The sequence below is a fragment of the Vanacampus margaritifer genome, chromosome 1, assembly GCF_051991255.1.
Source record: "Vanacampus margaritifer isolate UIUO_Vmar chromosome 1, RoL_Vmar_1.0, whole genome shotgun sequence".
NCBI lineage: Eukaryota > Metazoa > Chordata > Actinopteri > Syngnathiformes > Syngnathidae > Vanacampus > Vanacampus margaritifer.
Window position 1 is genome coordinate 56,944,375 of NC_135432.1, and position 13,543 is coordinate 56,957,917.

Below are 13,543 nucleotides of genomic sequence, written 5' to 3' on the forward strand. Positions count from 1 at the left end.
AGACACTTGTGAATAAAAATAAGATTTTCTTGGCTTGCTAAAAAGAAAAATGGGGATGCTACAAGTTGTATGGCATTAAAAACGGATGCATCTCGCACATTCAGTTCTTATTTTTATTTTGATTCTTTGCTTAAAGTTTACAGGGGATGGGTCAAATGCGGAGAACGAATTTCGCCCCCACTTAGTTGGGTGTGACAATCAGTGGAATTTACCTTACCTTACTTGCTGCTGAGCTAAAAATGTAATAATGCCTAGCTAGCTAGCTTGCTAGCACCCACCCATCTAGCTCTCTCTCTCTCTCTCTCTCTCTTTACATCTATCTCTCTATCCCAATTAAATGTTCTTCCACTAGATGGCAGTACTATTAACTTGTGTATTCCTAAACCTGTTGTCATTCATACAGAAAACAGAATATCTACATCACAGAATCCTATCTATCAAAATCATCCCCTAGACGTGGATGACTTTGCCCCTGCTTGGGCTACACTGCTTTGCAGTATACCTCTTTGTCCACACAATCCAGTCTCAAACCTGTAAGGAAAACTTTTCTAACATTCAGCTTCTACACACAGTACCTGCACAGATTATTATTATTATTATTTTTTAAACGTTCCCTCGTGTTCTGTCATGTATTTAATCACTACTCTGTATTTTGATGTATTTCACTGTTGCAAATACAGACAAAAGTCAGCTATTGGGTGAACCTGCTCTCACCTGAGGAAGCAATTGCAAGAGATTTATGGCCCCCGACATAACACAGTTAATTCCCTTAGTGAGGGTTTTCCACACACTCACTCCAGTGCAGTCAAGATGATGGATTAGTTTGCCAGAGTGAGGCCACCATGGAGCAAAGGAGGGGACATTTCATCTGATTGACCAGTAATGCTCATGTCGATGTTATTTTAGAGTTTGTCTAAAAACGCTTCAAAGATTTTGAATATAGATGATTCGAAATGGCTGTCATGGGATCAATATTTTATGAATTAGACATTTAATTCAAATAATCTCAGTATAGAGTCATGACAGGAACATGTTAAATCTTCTTGAGGAGTATATGCTTGAAATAGTTAACTGAGATTGGATTTTGCTTTAATGGTGCGATGATTCAAAGGAAACAGGGAAAAAATAGTAAATCAATATCGTCCCTTGTGTTGAAATCAGTAACGCTGGAAGTTCAATCAGAGTTCATCCTCTGAAATGAAAGTCCTTCTAACACAAAGCCTGACTGATGCATCCCATCATTGTTGAAACAGTATTGGGCTGTGTTTTAAAAAGGGTGTAAATTAGATTTTTAACCTAATTTAAATCCTCAGGGTTTTTGTTTGTCATTGCATTTGTCATACATTCAATATTATTATTATTATTATTATTAGCTAACATTCACTCAGGTCTTTCTCATTACAATATGCAGCAACTATTCAAAGTGGTGGCACAGTGACGAGTGGTTATCACATCTGCCTCACAGTTCTGAGGTCGGGGATTGGAATCAGGGCTTCCGCCTTCCTGTGTGTACTCCACATTGCAGAAACATGCTTCTTAATTTAATTGAAGACTTTATATCAGTTGAGATGTACTCCGCCACGTATAGAAAATGAATGGATGGATGGAATATTCAAAGTCTGCGGTGTCCTGAGATGAATTGCTCCATCAACGGAATTACTGCGGCGTTAACTAAGGAGCTGTCACTCATAACCTTCTCATGCAGATTAATGAGCCCATTAGAATACAAGCCGAGCTACTTTCTACATCCCTCATTAAGTTCAATTTAAAGTGCAACTGGGTGATTTGCTTGGGGGGCAGGGGTTGCAAAAAGCTCAGGAAGTTCAATTCAGAAAACAGTTTGAGCTCATCACAAGGCACACTTGGTGTTCAAGGTCACGATTGATATCGACTGGAGATCTGATTGAAATTCTCCAGGGAAGAAGTGGTCATTTGTTTTGCTGTCCACCCTGTGATGAAGAATGGTCTCCTGCAGCCAGGAGGGAAGGTGGGGAAAGAGCTGGGTGGGTGTGCAGAAAGAAGCATCTTCTCAATCAAACTGCACAGCTTGCCAACTTGCCTTGCTTTGTGCACTGGGGCCCAGTAAGAAAAGGGTCTTCCACAAAGTTGGAAACTTTAATTGGCCAAGATGTGAACTTGATTAAGAGGCCCAATAATTTTCTACAGACACTATTGTAGTAGTATATATTCACTCGCATTTTTCCAATGCACACAGTTTACATTAATTGCTGTCCTGCAAACATTTTCAGACATCCAACTTTTGCACGTAAAATCTTGAAATTTTAATGAGGCCGTTTCTAATGTTTATACATAAATGAAAATAATTTGTCAAATCAGTGTGCACAAATGAACTGGAGTGTGCAGATGATGGTAGAAGTGAATCCATTTGCACTAATTATAACAAATCTAAATTATTAAATCTCATTAGCGTGATCTTCATAAATACGTGCATTGACCTGTTATTGGGCGGGTAAATGGAGCACTGCTTTACAACTAGATACATTATCTGCCACTAGGGGGACACAAGAGTCATGTCAGTGCCTGGATACTTGAAGACGACATATGATAAGGACTTTGCTTCAGTCTTTTTACAGCCTTTGAATGCTTCTCTTGAGAGAATAAATCTTTTTTCTTTCATCTGTTTTCAAGCAGTCACGGCCCTTAAATGAACATTTGCTCGACTTATTCCTGCAGCCCAAATAAGTATTTCCATCAAAATGAACAACTTGATGATGAAAAATGAACCACATGAACTCACACAGAAGTGAAAATGACCTTACTTGGACTTTTCGGTCACTGTGATCTGACTGGAACATTGGAAAATAAGCCAAATATTACAAGTACTAGAACTAAACCAACTGTGAGATTCAGGGGTGGAGTCAAGCTGTTTCAACATCTCCTTTTGAAATGACATTTCTTTTTCTCTGGGAAACTCAGGAGGATGTTGAAGTGATTGCCAGGTATCTTGAGCCTGAGAGCGAATTCATTTCGTCAGTCAGAAACATATGACCTGTCTCTGGAGAGCATGACACAAAAGAAATCAACTGCTTAGCTCTGTATTGCTTATGACAGACTGGGACGGTTGCCCTTGGTCTGAAAGAACCACATTTTCTACCAAGGTCATTGACATGGATTATACTTAAAACACAGTCAAATAAAAATCATGTATGGTTTCTCAAATGTTGAGCCTTTCAAGCATAACGCATGAAGACACTTCTGAGGATGCTATAGTCTAGCGTTAGTGGACACTAATATATTGAGACAACAGATCATAACAACTCATCAGATCTTCTCTCATCCGGTCACTGACAACCTCCTGTGACTTTGTCAATATGTATTTTCCTACCTATGGTTCATGAAATAAACATCACAGTACATTATATTCTCTGTCAATTCTCTACTATTGACTTGGACACAAAAAATACTGTATCATAATACTTGTATCACTGTATTACCTCTATGTGAACCTGCAATCATGAAAAGTACTTACATGATTTTTATTATATTTTTTCATTTATTTTGCTATTTTATTATTTTCACAAAATATTGTGGAGAGGTGACACGCAACCCACTACAATTTTATAATGCAAATTTAAGGAATTGATTTCTCTTTTCAAATATAATGAAACAACTCAGCCTCGGATCAAAGATAATCTTATCAATCTATTCTTAACGTTTTATGTTACAGACAGATAGATTTCTTTTTCATTTCTTTAAAAGTTGATGCACCTTAGCTTAACTTTTTCTTGGTATCCTTTTAAAGACCTCGATGCCTTATTCAGAATTTAGTCCATTATTAGATTGCTACAAAGTGTTGATATCTGATTGCTCTTTCAAGAAAACATGTTGAGAAACGTTGAGAGCTTTTGAGCCCATCTGATAATGCTCAGCGACGCTTTTATGATATCCCAGCTGCTCAGTTTCAAAGATGTTGGAAGCTTTCAATTCTACTTGAGGTCAGGTGCTTCATTTTGCCCAAAGGAATTCAATGGAGATGACAGATTTTGATACTTAACACAAATAATAAATATGCCATTTAAGCATTAGTAGAGATTACTTGCAAATAAAAACAAATCCAATATCATCAGTTTTCGTGACTGCAGTTTGCTATGGAGCAGATGTTCCTGATCTAATATTCTTGAACTGTTTATACTGGTTTTATTTTTGTTGAAATAAAACCAGCTCTAATGAGGTGAGAAACATACAAATAAGATTGCTGTTTATAAACGTGATCTTTTAGAAATGAATAGCAAATGTAAGAAGCAGTCTATGGGGACGACCATGTTCTGTTCATTTGAAGCTTTTCCACTTTCCTCAAGAGGTGCATACTTGGCTCGCGTGTATCACATCAACCCAATACCAGCTGCTTTAGATGAGACACATTTAGCATTAGCTTCCATGTGCATGCACCTCACATTATGTTCTTGTTCTTCATATTTGGAAACCCATGTTGTATGACCTGAAAAAATAATTAATATAAATTTTGTCAAACAAATATATATTTATAGCTATCTTCTTTTGTTTAGATGGCTAATTGTTAGCCTCAGAATTCAAATTTAAGTTGAAAATATTAATATGTGCCGGTGCAACCAACCATCATCTGGTTAGACCATTGTAGAAAGCTTTTCACGATAATAGTAAAATTGTAGATAATAGTAGATAATAATACCGAATAAATATTTCATATGTTTTATAATAAATTAACTGTGCTCGGTCTGGTAAAACACTTATCTGTCGATGGCCCACACCGTGGCATTTTTGCCATACAGACAGGAAAAAAAAAACAAAAAAAAAACGGGAAAACAGGAGAGAAATCAATGTATGCAAGTTAGGCTCACTTATCGTGTGGCAGCGTAAAATGGCCGCCACGGATAGTAGTTCCTGTACTCAAAACACCAAAATTCTTTCAAATAAAACATGCGCAAAATGCAAACCAAATATTCAGGTTAGAAACGAGAGGTTAGCCAGGGGTGTTTTTGGGGTTTATAAAAACCCGAAGAAGAGTATATTCGGGGTCAAAACCCAAATATTGGCAGAATTGGGGTTTTAAAGGATTATTGACTACTCTCAAAAGAGAATTGTTGAACCAATTTAAGATTAAACAGAGAATTGTTGACCACAAAATTTAATGAAGTTAATCCAAAGGGATATATTAAGTTAATTAAATTAATCCAAAGTGAATATATTAAATTCAATTAATAATGACTTAATTAAACTTAATATATTCACTTTGGATTAACTTAATTCAATCGTGTGCTACCACTTGAAGCAATTTGACTAAGTTGGCCAACAATTCTCTGTTTAATCTTAAATTGATTCAACAATTATCTTTTTAGAGTGACATATAAAGTAGCCATTCTCTCAGCAGAAAGAACACTAAACAGTATTTGCACCCAGCAGTTTAAATTGACTCATTAAAGACACAGTAGCGCTCCATCGCACAGGCAACCTTACTAACAAATCAGCAGAATGAACGAGTCAGTCACGAGCACTTATTTCTCATGCTGTCCATTCTGATGTCCCACAGCTGTTCTTCTGCAGATGTGTGGTTTCCTGCCCGGAGAGAAAAAGGCGCGTCGATACATGAGTACATTTCCCATGCTTGCGTGCGCAACCCCGAGTTGCTGCTTGCGTGCGTCGTGCCCTTTTCCTGCAAGGCCTGTAACAAGATCCCCAGCGCACTACGAGGTTAACAGTTACGAGACGTGCCAGCCCCCTTAGCTGCTTCAAATCCCCCGTCGCTGCCGATGGCAGATAAACAGCAGTGTGCGAGCCCCTTCTAGTTAAGTTGGCATTTCCTCCTGCGACGTCTTCACATTGATAAGAGACGTCCCAGAAGGCGGCGAGAGCGCTAGAGTACCACTATGATTGTTGACTCCCACAGCATCACATGAGTAAAAGCACTTGACAGAATCCATTTGTCTGATTTTTATCTGTTTTGTGAGAGACAGCGGACAGCAAGGACGCAGGTGGGGGGTGGGGGTGGTGGGGGTGGGGGGTCCCTTGGGGTGGCCAGCGCCTTGCCCCTCTAACCCCACCCCCAGCCGAGCCATAAAAGCTGCTTGGGGAAAGTGGGCCCTGATGCTTTCTGGTTACAGTGTGGGAATGTGTCCTTTGAGAAAGGAACAAGAAAAGGCAGAGGGAAACCACAGGGAAGGGGAAAGGGGGGAGAAGGGAATCCTTATAAGAGCGCCATCAAAAGTAGCAGATGGGAGATGGGCCCTTCCCCTCATTTCCCCTGGCTAAGTGGCAGTGGGGGGTGGGGGGACCCCTTTGGTTTGAGCACTGAATTCCAAATAATAGCCCATTAGATCTCCCGTTGTAGCGTTTAAACCGCAGCTCGTCCCACATGTCATTTCTGTGTTATGACCACACTGTCACGCTTTGCCATAAATCACCGGCATTCACCGGCCGTGTGATTCATCATCCCTACTTTCAGCATGCAGGCGGTGCATATGCCTGGCTGGTGGCTGTTGATTCTTAAGAGCCAGGTGTTGCTGAACGGCAATGAAAGCGGCGGAGTGGCCATTGTTCACTTTCTAAAAATATGTCAAGATGATTGATGAATTCAACTCGCAGGTTTTACTTGCACAAAAGACTGTAATAAGGATGTGATCGGAAAACAAGGATATCAGCAGAAAATAATTACACTTCTTCATGGTACGTCTGCATTGTCTTTTTTTTTTTATTGAGGGAGGTTATTGAGGTGCCCGTTAACCAATTGCAAATTGGGGTCAAATCACTTTATGACCCCTTTGTAATGGTAGTGGTCGCTGACATTTTTCTACTGTCTGAAGCTAATTATCTGATAAACTATAGAACAAGGAATTAGAACGACTGCTTACATTTTGACATTTCAAATAGTTGTACATAAGTATATTTAAACTGTAAGTTAGTTAAATGAGGCTACATTCAAATCTTGCATGCAGTATTAACGCTGCAAATTCACCTTAAAGGGGAAGTCAACATTAAACATTTCATAATAATGATATGTTATATGTGACCTCATTAATCTAAACATGACATTCTGATTAATATTACATTTGTGGAATATGAATTTTGCAGCAAAATCCAGTCGTTTTTATCCATCTCAAGGGGCGGCCATTTTGCCACTTCAGGTTCAGCCAACCACTACAGCAAATGTGATCAGGGAGAAAGGTAGGACAGTCCTTGATGTTTCATCTGGAAGGAAAAGAGATAAGGAGACTCAGTGGTGGAATGAGGAGGTGCAGAAGTGAATCCAGAGAAAGAGTTAGTTAAAAAGAAGTGAGACACTGAGAGGACTGAAGAAAGTAGACAGGAGTACAGGGAAATGCGGCATAGGGTGAAAGTAGAAGCGGCAAAAGCCAAAGAAGGGGCTTACGATGACTTGTATGCTAGGTTGGATAGTAAGGAGGGAGAGACTGAGCTATACAGGTTGGCAAGGCAAAGAGACAGAGATGGGAAGGATGTGCAACAGGTTACAGATGCCAGTAGCGTGATGGGAAGATGGAAAGAGTACTTTGAAGAGTTGACGGATGAGGAAAATGAGAGTAGAAGAGGTGGCTGTTGTGGACCAGGAAGTGGCAAAGATTAGTAAGGATGAAATGAGATGATATACCTGTGGAGGTATGAAAGTGTCTAGGAGAGGTAGCAGTAGAATTTCTGACTGGATTGTTCAACAGGATCTTAGATAGTGAGAAGATGCCTGAGGAATGGAGGAGAAGTGTGCTGATGCCCATTTTTAAGAACAAGGGTGACGTCCAGATGAGCCATACAATGAAGCTACGGGACAGAGTAGTTGAAGCTAGACTGAGGGCAGAGGTGAACATTTGTGAGCAGCAGTATGGTTTCCTGCCAAAAAAAAAGTGTACCACAGATGCAGTATTTGCTTTGAGGATGTTGATAGAGAAGTACAGGGAAGGTCAGAAGAAGCTGCATTGCGTCTTTGTAGATCTGGAGAAAGCTTATGACAGGGTGCCCAGAGAGGAACTGTGGTTTTGTATGAGGAAGTCTGGAGTAGCAGAGAAGTATGTTCAAGTGGTGCAGGACATGTACTGTATAAGGACTGTAAGACAGTGGTGAGGTGTGCTGTAGGTGTGACGGAAGAGTTGAAAGTGAAGGTGGGACTACATCAGGGATCAACTCTGAGCCTCTTCTTGTTTGCTATGGTAATGGACAGGAGGACAGATGAGGTTACACAGGAATCTCCATGGACTATGATGTTGGCAGATGACATTGTGATCTGTAGTGAGAGCATAGAACAGGTGGAGGAGAAGCTCAAGGTGTGGAGGTTTGCCCTAGAAAGGAGGAGATTGAAGGTTAGTCGTAGCAAGACGGAGTATCTGGGTGTGAATGGGAGGGACCCAAGTGGAAGAGTGAGGTTACAGGGAGAAGAGACCAAGAAGGTGGAGGAGTTTAAGTATTTAGGGTCAACAGTCCAGAGCAATGGAGGGTGTGGAAAAGAAGTGATGAAGCGTGTGCAGGTAGACTGGAACGGGTGGAGGTTTGGTCTGGAGACGGGAGGCAGAGTTGGAGGTAGCAGAGATGAAGATGCTGAGGTTCTTTTTAGGAGTGACCAGGATGGATAGACTCAGGAATGAGTACATCAGAGGGACAGCACATGTTAGAGGCTTTGGAGATGGTTTTGACATGTCCAAAGGAGAGATAGTGAGTATATTGGCAGAAGGATGCTGAATTTCCAAATGCCAGGCAGGAGGTCTTGAGGAAGACCAAAGAGGAGGTTTATGGATGTAGTTAAAGAGGACATGAAGGTAGTTGGTGTGAGAACAGAGGATGCAGAGGACAGGGTTAGATGGAGGCAACTGATTCACTGGGAAAAGCCAAAAGGAAAAGAAGAAGAAGTCTGAGCCAACGACCAATCAAAGCTGACCTGTTTTCTGAAGCTGAACTGTGATTGGTTGTTACCTGAGATCTGAGCAACATTGATGCCATTTTCACTCGTCATCAAGTGGTAAAATGGCTGCCTTCTGATATTGATAAAAATCGCGAGATTTTGTTGCTTAACTTATATACCACTAATGTAATATTAACCAAAAATACCGTATTTAGCCTAGTGGGGTTGCATATTGTAAAAAATAAAAATAATAAAAATAAAAATGGGGGGGGGGGGGATTTCCAGTTTTATGTAACACAACAAAATGTCACAATTTTTATTGATTTCTAAATTTTGAAACTTGAAATTCATAAACCTGCCATATTACTGGACAATTTCAAAGCAACACAACTGTGTTTTAGCCATTAGCTTTCCCCTTCCACTCTAACCTGCCCTGCTCAGCATCTGGACACAATGTTAAGAAAATTAGACCGGACATGTGTCTTTTTCAGATATAAGAAACACATTCAACAAATTAAAACTCAGTTTAACTCAAACTCTGGCCAGTGTATATGAATAAAGGATGGCTTATACGTTATTTTTGCATGAGACAAAAATATAGTCCAATGGTAAAACGGTGTGTCTAGGTAACCTACATCCTGAACACTTCAACCCCTAATCTGCACTGCTTGTTATCACAGTGCGTGTGTGCCAGCAAGTCGCCTCTCGGATCCTTTTAATCCCAGGTCATTGAAGTCTGCTAAAATACGAGGCCACAGAATGTAAACAGGACCCTATTAAGACTGAGTAATATCACCCAGCGACCTTCAGCCACAACTTGAGCCCTCAGTATGGGCACTGGGCGCTGCTCATTAAATAAAATTATAATCAACGTTGTTCAAACAGTTTTGATAGGTTTGATTTTTAATTGACCTCCGCAGTTAGTCACTTCACACTGTGTTGAGATGAAACCGTCAAAACAAGTTTAAATAGTAGAACTTTAGGAATGGATGGTGAAGCATTAATGAAGACTAACAGCACTCGTTTATTTAAATCCTTTGGAATGCTGTCACCAGGACCCATTTCTTCATGCACCGATGATGATGATGTAGGCTGAAAATCAGCTCCTCTGATAAAAGCTCCTTTTTTTCCCCCATAGGCTTAAGTGGTATTTGTTGTTGCTTTCATGTCATAGTGTTCTTTTTTCTTTTTTTTTTGTATGTATCCTGATGGTCCCTTATGAGTACACCATTAGAAATTAAATGACATGCAACAGAGAATTACACATCTTTTTTTACAAAGTCTCCAAGAGAGCTAGAGGGAATCAGAAGTCAAGCTTTCTGTAATCCAACATTACTCCCACGGTGGTTACTTACCAAATTATGCTAAAATGTGTCCCAGCCCCATTGTTTTATCCCATTTTTTACGCAGGTACAGTCCCAATCCCTGTTTGGTCAAGCCAATTGTTTGCCCCATGTGTATGTCACTCACACGGTTGTCACAGCGATTCATAAAGCAATTGAAAAGGAATTTAATTGTTAAATTCTTTCCTATTTACTTTCGCATTCACATTTGTGTCACACCAGAACTATTACTACTTCCTTCTTCTGTGTCTAAGAATCATAGGGGATGCAGTCAGACTGAACAGGAGATGAGCGTTTCTGGTGGCGCATTTGTTTTCCTTTAAATTGCAGGGGATACACTTTTATCCTTACCACAACACTGAGACTGAGCAAAAAAAGGTTGGATAATGGTAAGGGCATTGATTTGTTTAGCGCTGTTGAACTGTCAACGAAAATAACATTTAGCATTAGCTAAAGTAATATCGCAACCACCTGTCACCAGATTGGCTAGCGATTAAATTTGTTATAAATAGTTCCTTGTGAAAATTGATTGATAATTAGATTTTTAGCTAAATTGTAGTGTCCCGGTTTTTAATTTTGAAAATCTGGTCAACCTAACTAAGATTTCAAAGGCTCTTCAGTGAGGGATTTTCCACTGGGGTCAAGTAATTTAGCTGTAAGGAATTCAGTGTTGAGATTACAGTAGTAGCGGCTTTAACCTCAATGTTTTAGTTGAGGAATCATCTCCCAACCATTAGGCCAGCCTGCAATCCCAGTTAGCCAAACAGTTGCATACCAACGTCCTTATCTTGGATGATAGCATGGCAAGTTCGACATTTTGCAGGCATCCGTATAAGCCTTATATCTCTGCTGTCTCGGGATATCCAGCCAGTCTTGTCTCTGGTAGCTTGTGCTCCTTTTTCAGATTCTGTTTATAGACTGAAAGCAATGGCCAGCAAGATGGAGGCCCATTGGTTTTGGGCTCATGGGATCTGCAGGTGCATGAAGCAAGGCCAGATCACTTATATTGAAGGATGATGAGAAGAGGAGTGACTCTGTCTTTTATGTTTGATCCTCCCTGACTTGATTTCATTGCCAAGAGTCATGAGTCCCGCCCTGGATCAATGCTGGGAACAAGTCAGTCCAGTCCGAGCTGCTGCAGTCCACCTAAACCAGCTAGCCAGTGCCGGAACATGACGTTTTTATCAAATTGACTTGTTTGCGTCTTTCCATGAGAAAGTTACAAGCTTTTGGACCGGCTCCATGTGCTCCCAGCGCTGCACCTAAAGGCAGTGCCTCTCATAATTTTTTTTTATTTTTTTTTTTAAAGGCTCCGTCATCTCCTCTGGGACAGCCACCCTTCCCATGGTGCTCATGTTCCGCTCCTGTCCCCGAGGGGATGGAGGTCCAGGTTTGACTCAGTGTGGAAGGCTACAGAAGCGGAGGCGGCGCGACAGCGCGAGAGCGAGACTGAAAAAGAGAGACATCTGCTTCTCATCTCGATGGGAAAGTTCCCTCGATTTCGGAGATTAGGTCGGAGTCCCCCGGACGGAGCGTGCTGGCTCCTTGGAGGCTCACCATGCATGAGCAGGGTTCTCGAACCTACTTGGCTGCGGTCCAGAGTAACCCACTTAGTGTGTGACTCCTGCATGCAGTGACGCAATGATACGCACAACAGCACGACAATCAGATGAATGATAATTATATTCTCACTGATGAAAACAACAGAGATGTAAACCAAAGTGACCGAGAAGAGACTGTGTCTCACGGTGGGTTCAGTACTGCAGTCTTTAGTCTTCTTACTTTGAGGCCCCGGGACTCAGCTCTGTTTATTTTCCCTTGATTAACGCTGCTTCACGGCTTGGGTGTGGGGCACTAGTGAGTGGTCTGTGTTCATTCAACACTAGTCCTTTCCGCTGCAGTTCAAAGCTTATCTTGATACCTTCTGAACCCCCAAACCCTTCAGATTTATTCAAACGTGACCCCCTTTTTTGAGCTTTGTTGATTTTACCAGCGCTTACACACGTTTTCAATCATTCCCCCCCTCCCTGACCTATGGAGATCGTCAATGCTCGAAAAGTTTCGTATGGTCTGAAATCAATCATTCCTGTTCATGTTTGATATTTTTGGGATGTCACAGACTCACAGAGAGGATAGATGTCCGATGCTATGTAATAGATGACTATTGCGTAATGGATAATTTCTGTTATAGATCTTCTCTACAGTGATCTCTTGAAAGGGAACTATTTTGAGGTAAAATAATAGCAGAGCTGGTCATCCGTCGATCTGTCAATGACGGACACCTGTTTTGTTGACCTATGTACTTTGGTAAAAACAAATAATGGGTCAAAGTAATCTACAGTTCAGAAATACTGTAAAAATATCTGTTGGTCTTTTCCATTCACAATATGCACGCATTATGAATTAGCTCATGCTTCCACTGAAGGGTGTTTTTCCTTGCTTTTGTCGCAAGGAAAAACACCCTTCAGTGGAAGAAACCGTCCACCCAACCAAAATTTGGAAATCCCCTCTTACTCTATGGAATGAGGGTCTGAAGTCAACCTGCAAATTTTCCCATCTCCTGAAATAGTCTCAGAGGTGGGACAGTGGCTGTTATGAAGGTATCGGGGAAAGAGTGTAACAAGACTCACCTCTCCTGCCCTTTGTGCTGAGACGAAGTGTTGCCGTCTGCCAAAAATGATTAGCAAGCCACATACAGATAAATACCCGCCATTTCTACATCTACAACTTGATCTGATAACAATTCAGTCCTGGAAGTTTCAGCTCTTTAGTCTATGTGGTCTAGATTTGAACACCTTTCTAACATGTGATCCAAATGTCCACCTTAGTACTTCCTGGATTGAATTGTCAGATTTGTCAAATTTGCTGTTCACTTTGCCATAGAGGCTCTTCTCTTTAAGTAATTTAAGCGATCCCAACTTTGGACCCTTTCAGCTTTAGAGTTCTAATTCTGAAGAGTTTCTTGGTCCTGAACTTATTGAGCCATGTGTAAAACAGGGTTTTGTCCTGGTAACAATTGAAATGGAACTTTCTTTGACATTTGCCTGCACAGATTTAAATGTCCTGGTCTGAAAATAGGTCTTGACACAAAAAAATCCTGTGCTCAGTTGTCTAAGGCATTCTCAAAAAAAGCAGGTTAGAGGTTAGGATCTACTGGAAACATTTGTTGCAGACCTCAAAAGTCAAAATCAAAAACGCCATTATGAAAACAGACAAATAATATTACTAATATTTTAAATATTTGTTAGCTTATAGCTAGCTATACAGCAATTAGATCTAGACTTTTGTAAAAAAAAAAATAATAATGTATTCGATCACCCAAGCAATTAATTCTGATGCTTCACGATTACGTGTCAATCTTAGG